Below are 19604 nucleotides of genomic sequence, written 5' to 3' on the forward strand. Positions count from 1 at the left end.
ACAATTAAAGACTATTCACCAACAAAAAGGAATGCAACTACTGATGCATGGTATAAGTGAATAAAAGAAACCAGAGGCAAAATTTATAATAGATTGTGCATGTCTAAAATTGTTCAATAAAACACGTGGTGATATAAATCGGAAGAGTGGTTGCCTCTGGGATCAAGGTGGAGAAGATCTGTGAAGGAGCAGGAAGGAATTTGGGGATAAGGAAAATGTTCTATTTTTTGACAGTGGTGTAGGTTAAACAACTGTATATGGTTTTCAAAACTCATCAATCTCTATACTTAAGTCCTGGGCATTTCACTGTATATAGCATACCTCAATTTTTAAAAAATGGATCACAAGAAAATTACCCTGTCAGAGACGTTTCTCTAACAGGATTGTTTTACTAACTTATTATATGTCTATCTGTATGTTTTCTGTCATATTGAAGACATTTGTGAAATGTCTTTCTATGTTCCTTGTTATTTTGCAATCTCTTAGGCTTACAGACTCAATGGTTCAGTGCTGGAATAGAAAAGGTATAAGATTTGGAGACAGGCGTGTCTGTGTGTACAGCTGGGTTCTATCACTTCTGATAGTGTTAATTTGAGCAAGTTTCTTCTGACCTCCAAGGTGTTATCTCCTCACCTGAAACATGGGATTTTAATACAGTTTTTGTGAGGGAGGACAGGAGAAAGTGTATGTGTAATAGCAGGCAAATAATAGTAGCTCAAAAATGAATACTATATATGTATGCATTCATATATAGTATACATTTATATATGTGTCTATGTAGAGACACATATATTTGTAAATGTGTCAGAAAATTTATTAACAACTTTACTTACTTTACCTTAATCCCTACAATATTTCAGTGAGTTAGAATTTATTATTATCCCTCTATTAAAGATTAAGGTTTTGAATTAAGCTAAATAACTTGCTTAAGCTTACATTTTCCAAATGGCAGTGCTTACTTTTCTTCCTGGAGAGCTAAATTGGAGGCTCTCTTTTCAGTATTACTTGTTTCATTGCCTCCTCATCATCTGTCTCTATCAGTTTCTCAGTAAATCTCATGTCTGACTCCTTGGGCAGATGCCCACTCTGACAGTGATTTAACCCCTTTAGCTTCGAGGAACTCACAAGTCGAGAGATGTCATCCTTATTGAAGGTCTCCAGTGTTTTACACATTGTCTTTACCCTGGACAAAACTTTGTTTGCGGGCCCTCACATATCCCCTGAGAGCTGTGCTAAACTATCCTACTCTCTTTTAAAATGACAACCTTTAAAATATTTGAAAATACCCACTTAGTCTTTTCTTTTGAATTTTGACAAGGGATTTACTGAGCGTATTCCTGACATGATACTGAGGGACTCAGCAAGTGACCCAAGACTGGTCACACCAAACATCTGGACTGTGTTATTTTGTGCCCAATGCTGATAGCAGCCCAGTGGAGCTTGGCTCACCTGAATCCCTAGTCCCACCAGGTGCCTCTGACTCTTAGGTGAAGTTCAGAAAACACACCTCATTTTACCCCTCGCGTGCTGCTCTGCTTTCTCCACTTCTCTTAACCTGAGATCAGAAGGAGACCTCTTCTTTAGAAATTCAATTACAGGTGGTACAAGTGATAATGAGAATTTGACTAATATAATCAAATTTTCCATTTAAATGAGAATGTTAAATATTAAATGTGCAGATTTTTATAGTGTGTTTCAATCCATTACGTTTATACAAGTAAAGATCTGACTAAAGATGGTGTCTAGTCAAGGTGGACCTAGAAAGAGGATGAGACATTCAGCTCAAGCGTAAAATTCAAGGGGCACCAACATCTCAGCAATCAAGCTCAATATCAAAGTTAACCCAAAGGAATTAATGATGAACAATGTATTAACATTTTAAATAAAGACAGGATCAGTTTGGTGACCTCTGTACAGGAGTATTTACTAAGCAGTTCTGCTACAATGAAAATATTAATGCATATATGTGGAATCTAGAAAAATGGCACAGATGAACCTATTTGTAGGGAAGGAATAGAGACGTAGATGCAGAGAACGGACATATGGACACAGGGAGGGAAGAAGAGGGTGGGACAAATTGGGAGATTAGGATTGACATATATACACTACCACGCATAAAATAAATAACTAGTGGGAACATGCTATAAACCACAGGAAGCTCAGCTCGGTGCTCTGTGATGACCTAGATGGGTGGGATGGGGGGGTGGGGTGGGAGGGAGGTCCAAGAGGGAGGGGATATAGGTATACATACAGCTGATTCACTTTCAAACTCTTCTCACTAGTTGTTCGCATGATGTAGTCTAAAAGTATCCACTTATTCCTTGGAGCTACCCCTGTGGACCCCTCTGACCTGTTCTCAAGCTGCGGTACACTGCCATCCTGGGACATTTCCCACCACTATCCTGAAATTCCTTTTCTCAACTTGTATTTGATCCCTGTTCTTTATATTTCATGATTTCTCTTTCTTAGTTTCTTCACCCGTCTTGGTGCAATGTATACCCTCAAAATGATTGCAGTTGTGTGATAAGTTAGTCCTGGTAACTTACATGTCTTTTCTCAATTTTCCACCTGATTAATATTTTGAATGACCATATAGTTTTATACTGGGTATAAGTTTTCTTCTGAATTTTTTAGACATTATTTAAATGATTTCCATCTTCTAGTGTTGCTGTTGAGAAGGCCAATGTCATTTTGACACTCACTCTTTCATGTTAAACTTGATTTTTAACTCCTCTCTGGAAAAGTTTATTTACTTTCCTAAAATAACTTATTTTTGGTAGTGCTCCATTCTTGCCTTATGTTCTGTATGTCTTTCTAATTATTTCAAGCATGTTAAGTTATTAACTCATATTTATTTTTTGTGATTTCAGATTCCAAGGTGCTAATTATCCTGTTTATTGAATTTCTGTATTTTTTAGCATTTTAGAGATACTGTGTCTTAAAATTGCTTGCAATTATAATTATGTACTAGTTTTCAGCAGAGGCTATTTTATATGTAAGTGTTCTTTGGGCCCTCCTTTGTGAACGGGTTCTTTGAAAACAAGGCCATCCTTTGTTTTTTCAAATCTCTCAGGGCTTTCATAGTTACTAGATCAGTTTTCGTTTCTGGATGTGGTGTCATCACACCTTACTTAGTGTAGTCGAAGTATATTTAAAGCACTACCTATTTGTGGTGCAGGACTGATGCTGTGACTGTCTTCTTGTTGGCACTATTTTATCTAAAACTCTGGACTCCTTTCCTCCTATAGGCATTAAAATCCCAAAGCCCCATCCCTGAGGCCTGTATCTTTGTTTAAAATTTCCACGGATTGCTGCAGTATCATCACTTGTTTATTAATGTCTTTTATATCATACTTAATTCCTGGCATCTAGGACTTTTCTTTTGAATTCAGTCATGCGTTTTTTGTTGTTGTTGTTGTTGTTGCTGTGTCTGTTTACAGCCATTTCTATTTTTAGTATTTATAATTGTTAGTAGTCTTTTTCATCAAATGAGTGTGCCATATTACTTGAGGTTAGATCTGTTCTTCAAGACCATGCTTGAATTTCTTAAATTCCACAGAAGCTTTTGTGTCACTTTAGAATTCTCACTAGAATTTCTCTGAAATGTCCCATACCCATATGTCCCATGCAACCACAATCTGATTACATATTGTTTCCAAGAGTAATTGTATATAATCACTTTTTTTTCTGCTGCAGACATTATAAACTGCTTTTTTAAAAAAAAAGCATATGCCCTAGTTTAAATCCAGTGTGACAGTGGGCCAGTAGATTTCACTTACTGATCAACGAAGCCTAAAAAAACATAAAAAACAAAACTATAAAATTCTAAAGTAAAAATGAAGTCTTACATCTATAGCACATTCCAGCATATGAAATATATTCATCTTCACAATGAACTTTTGAGGCACATGTCATCATTTGACTTTGGCTATTAAGCAACTAAGACCCAGGGTGGTATAGGTCTGAGGTCATACAGTTAAAACACGGCAGAGATAGGGATCAAGTTCATTTCTTCTGCTCAATATCCCTGCTACTATTTCACATTTCCTATGCTGTTTCCTTGGTTGTAAACTGGGGCTATTGTGAAAATCAAAGGAGGCAATATATGCATGGTTGCTTTGTTAACTGGGGAGTACTATATAGCTATGAAAACTGATGATGGCAATAATGCACAATAGCAAAACCTCATCTTGACAGAGGGAAACCAAGTCTTTTATAACTTTTTTATAAACATTGTCTTACCTTGGTTAATTACCATAGTGACTGTTTTTACCAGGCTACTGTAAAGGGATGTTTATGGATGGTCCAAGCACTCAGAAGAACAGTATCAAAGATAACCTCTCCTTATTTATCAAAAAGGAACAACAACTACAAAAAAAAATGACATCGTCTCTTTGGTCTTTTGTTCCCCTGGTCAGGAGCATGTCTTTTCCTGTCAGTCTTGATCCCTGTGGGATTTTATAGCTTTTTCTTCTTGGCTCTCTGCTGCCTTTGTTATGATTCTTCCCTTAGCTAGGTCTCTGCTGTGACAATATGAGTGAATTGAGGTTATTAGCCAGCTCATTCCAGGCAGAAATATCTCCACTACATTTGCCTGGGATAGCTATATAAGCCCTTTCTTAAGCGTTAGAAAACCAGAAAACCATCTCAAACTGAAGTGCAATTAGCGCCAATATACTTCAAAGCAAGTGTATTTACATGTAGGCTAATTAAAGAAATCTTTAAAGAATTCAACATTACAGATGACACACTGAGGAAAAATGTGTATTAGGGTATATCTCTCTTTTTTTCTCAATGCAAAATTGTACAATAAACACATCTTCATTTATAGAACTATCTCAAGTTGTTATGGCAACTGGAATTTGGGGTCAAGCAGAGAATGTATTGTTACCATTGTTCCCTGAGCCTGGAGAAACAGAGTTTTAACATCTGATATGGGTTTTGAACATCACTGAAAAAGAGAAAGCTTACTTTTAGTGCCTTGGATTCCATTCCTAAATACTCTCTTCTCTGACAAACTTTACTGTACCTTAAAACTTCAACCTCTTCCCCAACTTTGTTCTGCAAAAAAGATCCACTATCAAATGATTTTTACTTAATTTGCTTGATTTGAAGTCATGTTTGCTATTTCCAGGAAACATTCATTTACTTAGGTAATCTTGGAGGGATTGAATCACCAATTTAATGATCTTGGAGATATTTCAGATAGTTTCCACATCTATAAAATGGGTCTGATAAAATGTGATCCGTTGGAAGACTAACATAATAAAAAATTCATGATGCAAGGGAAGAATTTTGAAAAATAGCAAACTACTATAAAGATGCAGGGGACTTCCCTGGTGGTCCAGTGGTTAAGACTTCACCTTCCAGTGCAGTGGGTGCGGGTTCGATCCCTGGTCGGGGAGCTAAGATCCCACATGCCTCGGGGCCAAAAAAACAAAACATAAAACAGAAGCAATATTGTAACAAATTCAATAAAGACTTTAAAAATGGTACACATCAAAAAAATCTTTAAAAAAAAAAGATGCATTCTCATGTGCAATTTTTTAAATCTTTAATCGTTCAGAAGATATACTGATAAATGATGTGTTTAATATGTGCAAAGATAAACTAAGAGTACAAAATAAAATAAGATTCAGTGTTTGACTTCAAGAGCTCAGGGTCTGGCCAACAGAAATTAGTTGGTTATCAAAGTGTGTGCAGAGCACTGTGACAGTTCTCAGAGGAGAATGCCTCTGATAAAGAAGAGGTATCTACTTCCTCTTTAGAACCTGCTCCCCTTGTCTTGGCCTCCACTGTGGCTCTAGCTGTGCTGTGGCTGTGACACACAGCTCCACGCTGGGTTGGCTCACTTCTCACAGAAAGCATCTTACTTCAAGCCCACAATGTGTTCTTCCACCTTTCTGCGCCAGATGTCTCTGAAACCATAGCTTGGGAAGCAGGCAGAATCCTATTCAGCTACACACGAACAGCCAGAAGCGCAGGGGAGTTCACACACCCTGCGGCAACCCCCGAACAAAGGGAGTCAGGAGGAGATAGATACATTGTCTTTCCCTGTTGGACAGAGCACCTCACTTCTGCTTCTTGGGATCTATTCTCAAATAAACTACACCTAGGAATAAAATGACTCAGACCTGAAAAGCAGATCCCCAAGGGGAATACTGCAACACCTTCTCAATCAAACACAATAAGGATCTTATTGTTTCAACAGGTAGGGTAGTGATAACCTCACTTGCACATATTAGCATCACAGTTACTGAGACTCTCATTTGTGGCAGAATTAAGATGTGCTTCTAGTGGGAGGGAGAAGAATTGGCTTATGTGGTGGCTCTACCCTTTGATCTCCTTAAGGCAATAATAATAATTAGGCTTTGAGGTTGTCCTTCCTGGGTAAGCTGCTTTTGGAAGCCGTGTAAAAAGAAAATGACAGATTCAGGTAAGGCAAGTGTCTTCTTGGTGCACTCTGTAAAAGCACAGGGTCTGTTAGGTACCATTTAAAGATCATTTTCATATGAAGAGATTCTTATCTCCTGCAGTCACAAGACAAAATGTGATTAAATAAAACTTATGTTTAATAATGATGGAATGATTTTTGAAAGGCTTCGCTAAACATCAGCCTGGGAATGACCTCTGGCTAGGTGGTATCTGTCCTACAGGATGGAGTATATACAGTAAACCAATAGCTGATACAGACAGTGCTGTCTGCCTAACAGATGAAATAGATTGGTGGGGTACCAAAAGGGCCAGAAGAGCCAAAACCTTCCCTTTCCACACTTGGAGTGATCAACTGAAGTCTGGTAGTCTTCCCCACAATCTTAGGCTCTGTTGGTTTATAAGCTCTTATTCCTAGGGGGTAAGTTTCCCCCGGGGGGGGGGGACACAACAAACGTTCCCTAAATTTGTAGCTACACAATAGTGTCAGGTCGTTTTGGGCTCCTCATACCTGTGAAACAATTTGATAAAGAAAGTATTACACTGAAATAGGTATTGAAAATAATTGCTATGAGGAGTGAAGGGTGCTGCTACTCATTGATGACATAGAGGGGTATGTCTGTAGCCAAGAGGTGTTCTCTGTAGACAGTGGTGAATGAACAGTGCTGCAGTTGTGACCAGCAAGAGCAAGGCAACCAAGGGTTAGATTCCTCAGGTCACCCATCAGGCAGATAGCTCAGAGAAGCTGAAGTTCTGGCCAAAGGTGAAGGAAATGCAAAGTGGTTTGCAATAGGGAGATAGTAAGTTTAATTACAGTCTTTATCGGTGGAGACTGTAGCCTATTTCATTATCCTGCCTGTATTAAGTCAATTTTACGGATTTGCTGCTGTCCCCACTTGATGACTCAGTGATATACTAGACTTAAAGTTGGGCACACATGAGTAAAGTGAGGTTGGACTCCATTAGATACCTCTTATCACCACCTGACAGGCTCATTTTGGCCTCCCGGTCGTTCCTGCCATGGCTGCAGCAAGTGGTTCTGTACAGGCTTCGAATCACATTGCACTCACACTGTTGAACCCGGAGTCCATGCTTCACATCTGTTGTTACTTCCTGGGTCTTCTCTGCCATCACAGCATCGGGCATTGGTGCTGATACACTTGGCATGCAGGCATACGTAGCCGAAAAGTACAGAGAAGTTAATGGCCCCCAAAGCAACCCTCACCAGTGGCTCACAGGAGACAATAAATAAATGTCTTTCCCTGTCATTTCCTGGGCAGACAATTTGAGGAAAAATCCCATATGTTACTCAGAAGATATTGCTCAGAACAAGCCTCTTCTATATTAGCTCTGACCATCCCTTTAGCATATTCTTACATTGTCTTTTTCACCTTGTCTTAGTCAGTGAACTCCTAGTTCCCGGGATCATCTCCCAAATAAATGTCCAAGTTTTTGAGCAGAAATGGGGGGTGTAAAAGGCAGTTGGGCATCATGTTTATAAGCAAACGTAGGAATGAAGGAGATTATCTACTATTTAAAAAAAAAGTCAGTAGTGGAGAAACTCAGATCACACATTATAGAGCCAATTCCTCACATATGTTTAAGGTAGGAATCACTGAAGTTCTTTTCAATGTATGCAGTAGATTAGTTTTTCATTACCCCAGAAGGCACTGTGCCCATGAGAGGGTTCAGCAGACTTTAGATTGATGTCACCAAATTGAATTTGTGTAAGGGCCAGATAGGTAATACAAAAGGTTGTTTTTCTCTATGTGGAGAGTCTAATAAGCTGAAGGTCACATGTCATTCTAAAGTGGGCAGCAGGTATTCAGCTCAAGATGATGGTTGTCCCATAAGAAAATAGACCAATAATTCAGATCTGTAAAGTTCTTTTCTTATGTTATTTACATTTCTTAAAAAGATTGGATGTGGAAATTCAAGGATATTTATAGCATATGAGTCTCTCTCTTTGTTTTATCTTTTATTGAAATATAGTTGATGTATAATATTTGTTAGTTTCAGGTGTACTACATAGTGATATTTGCATACATTATGAAATAATCACCACAATAAGTCTAGTAACCATCTGTCCCCTTTAAAGTTATTACAATAATATTGACCATGTTCCCTGTGCTGAATATTACATCCCATGGCTTATCTATTTTATAACTGAAGGTTTGTATCTCTTAATCCCCTCCACTCATCCCCACATCCCTGTGCCCTCTGGTAACAACTGTATCTATGAGTCTCTTTTTGTTCTGTTTGTTTTAGATTTTACATAAAAGTGAGATCATACAGTACCTGTCTTACTGTCTAACTTATTTAAGTTAGCATAATACCCTGTAGGTCCATCCATGTTGTCACATACGGCAAGATTTCATTTTTTTAATGGCTGAGTAATATTCTCTGGTATATAGAAACCATATCTTCTAGCTATCAAAGACACTTAGGTTGCTTCCATATCTTAGCTGTTGTAAATAATGCTACAGTGAACATTGTGTGCACCTATCTTTTTGAATTAGTGTTTTTGTTTTCTATAGGTAAATACCCAGAAATGAATTTGCTGAATCATATGACAGTTCTATTTTTAAATTTTTGAGGAAACACAATACTGTTTTCAATAGTGGCTGCACCAATTTACAATCACACCAGCAGTACGCAAGAGTTCTCTTTTCTACACATCCTCACCAACATTGTTATTTGTTGTCTTCTGTGATAGTCATTCTGACAGGTGTGAGGTGGTATCTCATTCTGATTCTGATTTGCATTTCCCTAATGATTAGTGATGTTGAGTAACTTTTCTTGTGTCTGTTGGCCATCTGTGTGTCTTCTTTGCTCTCTATTCTGTTCCATTGATCTGTGTGACTGTTTTTGCTCCAGTACCATACTATTTTGATTAATGTAGCTGTGCAGTATAGTTTGAAATCAAGGAGTGTGATGCTTCCAGATTTGTTCATCTTTCACAAGATTGTTTTGGGTATTAGGGGTCTTTTGTGTTTCTGTACAAATTTTAAAATGATTTGTTCTAGTTCTATGAAAAATGCCATTGGCGTTTTGATAGGGATTGCATTAAGTCTGTAGACTCCCTTGGGTGGTATGGCCATTAAAACAATGTTAATACTTCCTGTCCATAAGCATGGTATATCTTTCAATTTGTGTCATCTTCAGTTTCTTTCATCAGTGTCATATAGTTTTCAGAGTACAAATATTTTACCTCTTTGGTTATATTTATTTCTAGGTATTTTATTCTTTTTGATGTAATTATAAATGGGATTGCTTTCTTAATTTCTCTTTCTGATAGTTTGTTATTAGTGTATAGAAATGCAACCAGTATCTGTATGTAGATTTTGTATCCTGAAACTTTACTAAATTTATTTATAAGAGCTAATAGTTTCTTTGTAGCATCTTTAAGATTTTCTATATACAGTAAGTCCCCTACATATGAATGAGTTCCAAGGGTGCATTTGTAAGTCCAATTTGTTCATAAGTCCAACAAACTTAACCTAGGCACCCAACTAACACAATCGGCTATATAGTACTGTACTGTAAGAGGTTTATAATACTTTTCACACAAATAATATGTAAACACAAAAAATAAAGAAAACATTTTTAATCTTACAGTACAGTACCTTGAAAAGCACAGTAGTACAGTACAACAGCTGGCATACGGAGCTGGCATCGAGTGAACAGGTGAGAAGAGTTACTGACTGGAGGAGGGAGAGGAGGTGGGAGATGGTAGAAGTGAAGGGATCGTCAGCAATAGGAGACAGAGGGCAAGCTGCAATTTCACTCACAACTGACGTTGATGGACTACACTTTCGCATCTTTGAAAGTTCGAAACTTGAACGTTCGTATTTAGTTGACTTACTGTATAGTATGTGGTCATCTGCAAACAGTGGCACTTTTATGTCTTCCTTTCCAGTTTGGATTCATTTTATTTTATTTTATTTTAGTCTGGTTGCTGTAGCTAGGACTTGCAACACTATGTTGAATAAAAGTGGTAAGAGTGGTCATCCTTGTCTTGTTCCTGATCTTAGAGGAAATATTTTCAGCTTTTCATCATTGAGAATGATGTTGGCTGTGGATCTGTCATATACGGCCTTTATTATGTTGAACTATGTTTCCTCTATACCACTTTTAGAGGTATGAGAGTTTTTATCTTAGATGGATGTTGAATTTTGTTGAAAACTTTTTTTCATCTATTGTGATGATCATATGATTCCTATTCTTTGATTTGTTAATGTGGTGTATCACATTGATTGATATCGAACCATCCTTCCATCTCTGGGATAAATAGATCTGTTGTTTTTTTGTTTTAAATTTTTTATTTATTTATTTTATATTTATTCAGCCACTCTATGTCTTTTGATTTAACATTTAGTACATTTATATTTAAAGTAATTATTGACAGGTATGTACTTATTGCCATTTTGTTATGTTGATGATTTCTTAAGTTTGAACACATTCTAACCACCCTACATTCTACTCCCCCTTATAATTTACATCTTTCTGTTTTGTGTATCCCTTAACTACTCATTGTGGATATAGGTAATTTTACTACTATTGTCTTTTAATCTTCCTACTAGCTTTATAAGTAGTTGATTACTACCTTTACTGTATTTTATCTTTACCAGTGAGATTTTTCCTTTCATAGTTTTTATATTTCTTGTTGTGGCTTTTTCTGCTTATAGAAGTCCCTTTAACCTTTCTTTAAAAGCTGATTTAGTGGTGCTGAACTCTTCTACCTTTTAATTACCTGTAAAACTCTTTATGTCTTCTTAAATTCTGAATGATAACCTTGTGAGATAGAGTAGGTTTTTCCCTTTCATCACTTCGGGTATATTGTTCCACTCCCCTCTGGCCTTAAAAGTTCCTGCTGAAAAGTCAGCTTATAATCTTATGGGAATTCTCTTATACATAACTAGTTGCTTTTCTCTTGCTTCCTTTAAGATTCTTTCTTTATCTTTAATTTGACCATTTAAATTATATGCGTTTTGGTGTGTTTCTCTTTGGGCTCATCTTGTTTGGAACTCTCTGTGCTTCCTGCACCTGGATGTCTATTTCCTTCCACAAGTTAGGGAAGTTTTCAGCTATTATTTCTTCAAATAAGTTATTTGCCTTTTCTCTCTCTCTTTTCCTTCTGGACCCCTATACTGCAATTCTAGTACCCTTTATGTTGTCCCAGAGGTTTCTAAACTACCCTCATTTTAAAAAATTCTACTTTTCTTTTCACCTTGGGTAATCAGCTCTATTCTGTCTTCCAGATTGTTGATTTATTCCTCTGTATCATCTAATCTGCCATTTATTCCTTCTTGTGTATTTTTTATTTAAGTAATTGTATTGTTTTAACCGTTTCATTCTTTTTTATATTTTCTAACACTTTTTTGAGATTCTCACTGTGTTCATCCATTCTTCTCCCAAGTTTGTTGAGCATCTTTATGATCATTACCTTGAACTGTTTCTCCAGTGGATTGTTTATCTCTACTTTGTTTAGTTCTTTTTTGAGACTGTGTCTTGTTTCTTTATATGGAACAGTTATTTCTGTGTCTTCTCATTTTGCCCAATTCTCTGTGTTTATTTCTATGTGTTAGGTATGGCAGTAACATTTCCCGGTCTTAGAAAAGTGGACTTATGTAAGAGAGGTCCTGTGAGGCCTAGAAGCATGCTCCACTCTGGTCACCAGAACTATATTCTCTAGGAGTGCCCCTTATGTGGGCTGCATGTGCCCTTCTGTTGTGTTGGGGCTGACTACTGTGCGTGCACTGGTAGGTGGGGCTGGCCTCGCCTTGGTTGGCTGCCTCGTGTGGTGGGTGTGAGCCTACTGGTGGGTGGGCCTGGGTCCCCGTGTGGCTATCTGTGTGGCCCAGAGGGTCTTGGGCTGGTGTTGACCCCCTGGTGGATGGGGCCAGTTCCTCAACACTAACAGTCTATAAGAGAGGATTCCAAAATGGCACTTACCAGTGCCAATGTTATTGCCGTAGAACAAACTTCCAATAATGGCTGCCTCCAGAATCTTCATCCCCAGGGAAAGCCCCGGTTGCCTCCTGCCTCTCCATGAGACTCTCCAAGATCAGCAGGTGAGTCTGACCAAGACTCTATTTGAACTACTGCCTCTGCACTGGGACTTGGAGTATGTGCAATTTTGTGCCTACCTTCTAAGAGCAGAGTCTCTGTTTCCTACAGCCCTACAGCTCTCCTTAATACAAGTCCCACTGGTTTTCAAAGCCAGGTGTTCTGGGGGCTCATCTTGGTGCAGGACTTCTGCACTGAGAAACCTGATGTGGGACTAGGGCCCCTCACTCCTTGGGGAGCACCTCTATGATGGTGATATTCCTCCCATTTGTGGGTTGCCAACCTGGAGTTGTGGGTCCTGACTATACCACATCTCCACCCCTTCTACCTGTCTTGTGGTTTCTTCTTTATGTCTTTAGTTGTAGAAAATCTTTCCAGCTAGTCTTCAGGTTATTCTCATACATAGTTGCTCTTTAAGTAGTTGTAATTTTGGTGTGTCCATAGGAGAAGGTGAGTTCTTCCTACTCCGCCATATTGGATCTCTCTCTCTCTCTCTCTCTCTCTTTCTTTTTAGGTAAGTAATTATGAGAAAAAGAAAACACATCCAACAATGTGTCTGTGCTGAAAATCTGATCACATATTTGTGTCATCTTGCTTAGCCAATGCTATCTTTATATTTTACGTATCCCACTATTATCTGCAGTTGAGGTTCCTGATCTTCAACCTGTTGGGTTGTGAAATCAGCAGCAAACACGGAGTTAGAAGACCTGGAGCCCAGTCCTAACTCTTTCTGTCTTTGTGTGACTGTAAATATTTAACATCACCGAGTCCTGGTTTACTTTTTATATCTTAGTCCAACAATAACCTTTTTTACAGTTTTGTTGAGAATTAAACAAAGTAATAAACCTTAAAGTCATTTGCTTAACATAAAGTTAGAAATAAATCAGTGGCATTATTTTTGTAATTCCATGGGTCTAGATACAGGCTAAAATGGAAAGTTATCTTTCTTTCAGTCCTGAGTTCAAATCCTAACAATAAAGTAAATATAAATGGTAAAAATACAAATATGAAAGTAAGTATAAAATGAAAGTAATATAAATTAAGCTTCACAGTAATAGAATGAGTTAAATAACTTACATAAAGTCCCTAGCACAGCTCTTGGCACAATAATGGTAGCTATTTTTATTTATATTCAAAAAGTTATTACTTGTTACTCTTATTTCAAATAATTAAATGATTAATTAATTTTACCACCAACTTTATTAGTTATTTAAGAAACTTTCATTGAACCCTGTCCTGTGAATATGCATCCATTATGAATCTGTACAAATAATCAGTTACCCTTCCTTCCTCCCTTCCTCCTGTCCTCTTCTCTCCACACCACTTTATTCCCTAGTTCTGAGGAAAATGTTGGTTATAATATGTTCCTGTGAGGCAATGTTTGAGAGGAAATTGTTTTATTTATTACAAGTGCAAAAGTAATGATAAAAAAGTATCATATTATATGTTTGCATCAAGTAACAGATGTATCAGGAGAGACAAACTAAGAATCTCTGCATTATATATTGTCTGCCTTTTAATTATGGCAATATTCAATAGGTCAGAAAAGTAATATTTCACCTGAGGGTTCTGAATCAGGGATATTTAGTGAGATGTCATACTTACAAAGACAAATAATTCAATGGAGTTTGCAGTCTTATTAAATTGCTGTCAGTTTAGAAGAATAAATTTAATTAGCAGAGTGAATTAACTTCAAAAACTTAACCTGTTGTCCTCGAGCATTTCTTTAGCTTTAATATGTAGAGTCCTCTTTGCATACAGTGCTGTGAATTGAGACACATTAACCAGATTTTCATTAAATTCTACATACTTAAGTTATTTTTTGCTGTTGTTGTTTTGGTTTCAGTTGTTTGAACATGAGGACCCTTCTAATAAATTTATTTATGGAATAATTTTATTTGGTTCAAAATAAGTGTATGGTTCTACGTTACCAAAATTAACATGATGTTGAATTAATTAACTGTTTACTTGATGATAAAAGGTAATGAGTAACATCTTCTTGGGAATTATTCCAAATTTCAACTTCACAGTTTTACTATAATAATACATTGGTATCTTAAAACATCAGAAGAAATTAAAATGACTTTTTTTTTTAATCTGTGGATGTGCTGTCAATGATCAAGATAAACATGATGTGATCCTTTTCTCTCACTCTCAAATATCTGATGAGACCGTTTCCCTTATTCTACCTGAACCAGTCTTGTTTTGCCTTTGTTCATCTTTTGCTTTGGTCTGGAGTTCTCATCTCTGGTATTCATTTAGTCATTCAACATCAGCAGCCAACAAATCTTTTAGCCTCCACTAAGTTCTAGGCATGTGTTCAGTGCTAGAGAATCAAAACTGAATAAGGAGGTTCATTGTCATAGAATACCTTAGTTGATGAAACAAATATAAAATTAAAATTTGTATTAAAGTCCTCACTTAATACATAAGTAAATGATATTGTCAGAGTGCTAAATGTTGCTTGAAGATGGGGCTAAGCTTTCTCAAGAACTCTGGTGTTGCATATCGAAGGGGATTATTGTGTCCATTAAATGAATGGGGGAATTATGAGAGTTCCAACAGAAAAGGAACAACATAAATTCATTGAGGATTTCAATACTCCCATAATTGGAAGATGCTATAACTTTAGAAATCTCCATATGCTTTTGTCGGGACTGACAATAGCTGAAACATTGGAAACTATGTGCTTTGCTGATGAGCTTGATTCTGAAACCAATGGGAACCACTGAAAATATTAAACATAGGAATTATATGATAACCTTTGCAGTTTAGCAAGGCGCTCTCCTATCAGTATGGGAGGTGAATTCAAGAATGGTGAGAACTGAGCAGGGGGAAAAGCTATGGGTTATTGCAATAAACAAGGGAAATACGGTTGACCCTTGGACAATGTGGTGGTTAGAGGCAGTGACCCCGCACAGTAGAAGATCTGCACATAACCCCAGAGTGGGCCCTCTGTATCCACAGTTCTGCACCCGCGGATTCAACCAAGCACAGATAGTGTAGCTCTATAGTACTTATTGGAAAAATCCTCGTGTAAGTGGATTGTGCAGTTCAAACCCATACTGTTTAAGGGTTAACTGTGATGAGTCTTCTGAGGTAGAACCATGGCAATACAGGTAGATATGACATAGGTAGGAATTACATTAAATAGAAAAAAAAAAGGACTTACTGACTGATTATAATCGGGGTTAGATAGAAGGAGAAGTCTAATGCTGCACATATATTTCTTGTAGTGTTAAAGGGACAAGTAATCAAAATAGATAACAAGAAAGCAGTGTCAGTTGGGGGGTTGTAAAATGAATTGGGTTTTGAACATCTCAAACAGAGAGGTCTGAAGGACAATCAAGCGTGTGTGGGGAAGTGTAGTAAACAATGAGATAGGTGTAGCTGAGAATGTAGCTTAAGATGCGGTTCTAGGAGTGTGGCATGCACTTGTGAAAGGTGGGCATGACAGCTCTCTGTGGACCAAGGGCATGTCCTGGGAAACTAAACAAGGAAGAGAAAGCTGAAAGGAAGTTGGAGTAACTGCATGTGGAAACTTAGCAGAATTAGAACCCCTGTCCTGTCTCCCACACGTTTTCCATGAGAAGCAATCTCTTTCTTGAGTATTCAACAATAATTATGTGCCAGTATAAGTGACATTATTTTTTAATTTTAGCCTGGAATTTTAGTTGCTTGTTTCATATCTTATCTGCGTTACCAGTCACTAATCCACAGGACAGGGGTGAGGGCAAGATACATAACTAGTTTCTCTTTTGTTTTTTTTCTTTTCAGTGTTTCACACATTTTTTCTAATAATTGTCACTACTCAATATATTGCAAATTCACAAATAATTGAGCAAATTATTCTCACATGGTACAAAAGGAAATAAATCCTAGAGAAGAGAAAAAGGGCAAAGTAGAACACTGAGAGGGAAGGTGACTTAAAAGAAATGCTATAGTTGACAACATAGTGTTACATAATTGAAATTTGCCAAGACAGTAGAACTTAAATGTTCTCACCAAAAACAAAACAAAACAAATAAACCCTAAATATGTGAGGTGATGGATGTGTTCATTTAATTAAATAGATGGTGGCGGGGAAATCCTTTCACGATGAATATACGTATCAAATCATCATGTACACTTTACGTATCTATTTTATGTCCATCATACCTCATAAAGCCTGAAAAAAAAATCAAGAAAAAAAAAAGAGTAACACTGAGACAGGTAAGTGGATTTCTACAAGCAGGGAAGAATAGAGGGAATTTCAGGCACTGGCAACTGAGGGCATTTTTGCAGGTGATGCTGAAGGAAGTGGGGACAAGTTCTACGCATGGCACGGTCCCTTGAGAAGTTTCATAACTAGTTGTAAGAGTAAAGAGCGACTGAGAGTGGAAAAGAAAGCCTACTCTACTGAGTGTTCTATTATTATAAGGCACATTGCATATGTACCAGAGCAGGGGGGAAAGATGGAAAAAATCTGACCAATTTCTTATAAGTAATTGTGTGTGTGTGTGTGTATTGCGTGTCTGTGTGTATAAGTGTGTGTGTGAGATAATGTGAATTCAAATCTGAATTATACAAGGGGCTTTTGCATCCATTATAATTCTTTTTTCTGTACAATACACCCTGAGATCTTTTTGTCCTCATTTGAGGGATAAATACATTGAAGTACAGAGAGGAAATCCCTTGTTCGAAATCACACATCTAATATATTTATGACCCAACATAAAAACTTAGATAGTGAGCCCCTAATCCAGCCCTCCAAATAGTGTTTTTTACCACAGTGGCTTAATAACCAGCATACTGGCTCTGAAGCATCTCCCTACACGTTACCTGCTCAAAAGCTATTTACATGGCTATCTGTAATAATTAGCAGGGGAGAATGTGACTGAAAAGACATATGGTGAACCTCAGCATTAGCTGAGGACAACAGCATGACTGATGACTGAAGCCTGCTACGGCTCTGTGCTTCTCTTGAATTGCACTGTGGGTGCAAGGAGAAGGCTGTAGGAATTGAGGCTGCCGGCTTAATCACAGTATAGCGTAGCTCCGAGCAGCACTGGGGGCTGCCCAGAATCTGTTTTGAAAGGACCTCCGGTATGTCACCCCTGTCTGCTCCATAGCCTTGCCAAGGAGGCGATTTTGCAGAAATATGTTATTTCTTTATTACCAGTCTAGCTGCTGTCTAGATCTAGCAATCTATCACAACCCTTTTGTTCTCAAGGCCATCACATTTTAGAGTAAGAGGGCACTTTACAATGATCACATCTAATTCTCTTAATTTACTGATAGAGAAACTGAGGCCGAGAACTGTCTCCTGTGCAATTACACATGTTGTTAATGAAGAATCCATAGTGGTGTTCATAAAATATTTATGTTTAAAACTACTTCAAGGGTGACCTAGAGAAATTCCCTTATACATATAACATTTCTCTTAAGAAGACTCTGAAAGATTACCATAAACACTATCTTAATTCAATGTAATAGATCTTATTTAATATCTACAATGTGTCAAACATGTTTTATCGTGACTGGGGATTTACAGATGTAATGACCGGTGACGAAAGCCCCACCAAAACCAGCGACTGACACAAAGAATGGCACTGTTAGACAAAAATTATTTTTACAAAACTCCATAGGCCTACAGGATGACAAATCAAAACACCTTGATATTGAAACTTATGCTCGGTTAATGTGTATTTTTTGATAAAAATAGATTGTACATAAGACAATGAAAAAGTTTCTATTTCACTATGATGTAATACATCTGGGCATCAAAACTTAAAAATACTGAGATATAACTCCCCAATACTATGTTTCAAACTATCGCTTTTTTTTAAAATTTGAACCACTTACACAAAAATCATTTGATTAGCATTTTATGTGTCAACAATTGGTTTAAGCAAATGAGGCCGTTCAATATAAAAAATTATAATGGATGAACACGCAATGCTCTATTTGAGTATGGAGAAAGGAAAAAAGAGCTCTTTATCTATATTTCATTCTGCCTACTTGGCTATACATCTCGAAGGATCCCCAAACATAATTTAGAGGGAAATGTTGGTTGAATGAATTTCCCATTTAAGAAAAAGTATGACTATCTGTACTTCTTACGAAAAACAAAATATTGAATCACTGACAATTGAAAATTATAAATTATGAAATTTGTGTTTAGAATAAGAAAAGTAAGTTTTGAAACTTTTATTCAGGATCAGAAGGGCCTTTTTGTCCATAGGAAAATAAATTCTGATTTGCATAGGAGAGTTTTATCAGACTATGATTCTGTTAATTTCTTCAGAGTTCTTTCACAAGTGCCATAGAGGATAAATATTCATTTGTTTCTGTCTAGGAATTTTAAACTTTCCAAAGTTCTTTGTTATGCACTTTTTTTGTTAAATAGCTTCTGACATATTGTAATTAAAACTGAGTTTTCTCCTAAGACACATATAAGCCTTTATTTTGTATATTCTTGTTTTGGAAATGTATGTATACATTAATGTATTCTGAACTGAGTATAAAAAATCTCATAAATGCTAACATTACCTTCTTCTCATCTGTTCTTTGATATTCCTCATCTGACTAGTTTACTAAGGATATAGATTTGAGGAGATGTTTCCTTGTTATTAATGATGACGTAGAGGCTATGCTTTATGGTGCTTCCTTGTTTTCCTTCCCTTTTATCTTATCCTGTGTAGCTTAATTAAATTTTCCTTAGGGTAATTTTTATTTCTTTTATATATGCAGGGTCCACATGTCTCTTTTTTCTCTCAAACTCACTTTTATTCCATTTTTGAAACAAAACAATAAGCCTGTTGTTCCGTTTCCTAGGATATTTTAAAACAAAGGAAACATGTCCTATTTTTATCAACCTGAGAGATTATTTGAGACTCACCTTAAAACAAGTTAGAATTTTATTAATTTCTCTTTATTCCCTAATACCCCATGTTAACAAGATTTTTTTCCACTTACGATCCAGATTTTTACATAAATATAAAGTTTTTTACTAATTTGGTTTAATCATTGAGAATTTTGTTAAAGAGCATTGAAACAATATTTTTTGTTCTTCCCTGGCTATTTTTTTCCATTGCAGCTACATAAAGGGTCAATTACAGTTC

Source organism: Eubalaena glacialis, chromosome 17 (genome assembly GCF_028564815.1).
Source record: "Eubalaena glacialis isolate mEubGla1 chromosome 17, mEubGla1.1.hap2.+ XY, whole genome shotgun sequence".
Taxonomy (NCBI): domain Eukaryota; kingdom Metazoa; phylum Chordata; class Mammalia; order Artiodactyla; family Balaenidae; genus Eubalaena; species Eubalaena glacialis.